Genomic DNA, 1,510 nt, shown 5'->3' with positions numbered 1-1,510 from the left:
TCCTGAAAGAGATGTCTAAACTAAGTTTTATCAGATGAATAATAATTAGTAGGAAAAAATAAGTAGGAAAAGCATTCCATGCAGAAAGAATAGTGTTAGCAAAGTGGATAAGGTTGAAAGAATATGTCATGTATTAGGAACCAATTTTTTTTTTTTGACGTTGGAATGAGGAGAGGCAGGATTTTATAATCCTAAACTCTAAATTTCTTCAGATTATCTGTGTAATCCAAGTAGAGAATGAACAAATGATCTAATATGGGTAGCTCTAACTTAATGATTGCATTTCACATGCAATTTCTCTTTTTTTTACCTCAAGTTGAATCACCGAATTCAAATGTGGATTTTTTCAAAAAGGAATTGTGGCCCTGGCCAGCTTGGCTCAGTGTATAGAGCACGGGTCCTCAAACTTTTTAAACAGGGGGCCAGTTCACTGACCCTCAGACTGTTGGAGGGCCGGACTATAGTTTAAAAAAAAACAGAGGTCAGATGTTTCATTCTGAAAAAAGGCTCTCCTAACTTCAAAAAAAAAGGCCCTACAAACTGCAAAAAAAAAAAAAAAAATAGACCTCCTAACTTCAAAAAAAAAAAATCTTAACTTGTTCTTACCTCGGTCCTCAGGCAGCAGCAGGCTCTGCACAGGCAAGCTCGTGACTCATCCAATCACACCCAAGACTGAGAGGAGGAATCCAGAGACAGAGAGAAGGAGGGGAGTTGGAGAGAGTGGCACACATTCCACACATGCACACTGCGAGCCCCAGACGAGTCGGCTGCTAAGCAGCAGGCAGCGGCGGCAAAAACACCCGGCAGGCCAGATAAATGTTTTCAGTGGGCCGCATGTGGCCCGCGGTATAGAGTGTTAGCCTGCAGAATGAAGAGTTTCGGGTTCGATTCCAGTCAAGGGCACATGCCCGGGTTGTGGGCCCATACCCAGTAGGGGGTGTGCAATCTTCCAATGCCCCATAGGGGACATGCAATCCTCTGTAGGGGGTGTGCAGGAGGCAACTGGTCAATGGTTCTTTCTTATCATTGATGTTTCTATCTCTCCCTCTCCCTTCCTCTCTGAAATCAATAAAAATATATTTTTAAAAAAAGGAATTGTGAATTTTGCCATGGCCAGGTCTCTCTGAACTTTGTACCTCTTCTCTGTCAGTTAAATGGCCAAACAGATTCCTGAGAAATAATGTTAGAAATGGTGCGATTTGGGGTAAGGTTACCTTTGTTTATAAGGAACAGAAAGCCAGACTCAACAATAAGGAGATATGTGTTTTTAACATAACAAATCTTTAGGTAGGCCAATTATACTATTGGTTATTTCAGTAAATGACTTCATTAAGGACACTTTCCATTATTATGTTCAACTGTCTTTGATATGTAAGCAACACCATATGTCTCAGTCACTAAATGGCTTTAGCAACTTCAAATATTGTAAAGCTTCACAAAAGACTCTAAAAACCTGCAAGTGAAGAAAAGGGATATTCCTTCCAATCAATCTCTCAATCTCTCTCTCTCT

This window comes from Myotis davidii, unplaced genomic scaffold, assembly GCF_000327345.1.
Source record: "Myotis davidii unplaced genomic scaffold, ASM32734v1 scaffold546, whole genome shotgun sequence".
Taxonomy (NCBI): domain Eukaryota; kingdom Metazoa; phylum Chordata; class Mammalia; order Chiroptera; family Vespertilionidae; genus Myotis; species Myotis davidii.
Note: the sequence above shows the minus strand (reverse complement) of the source record.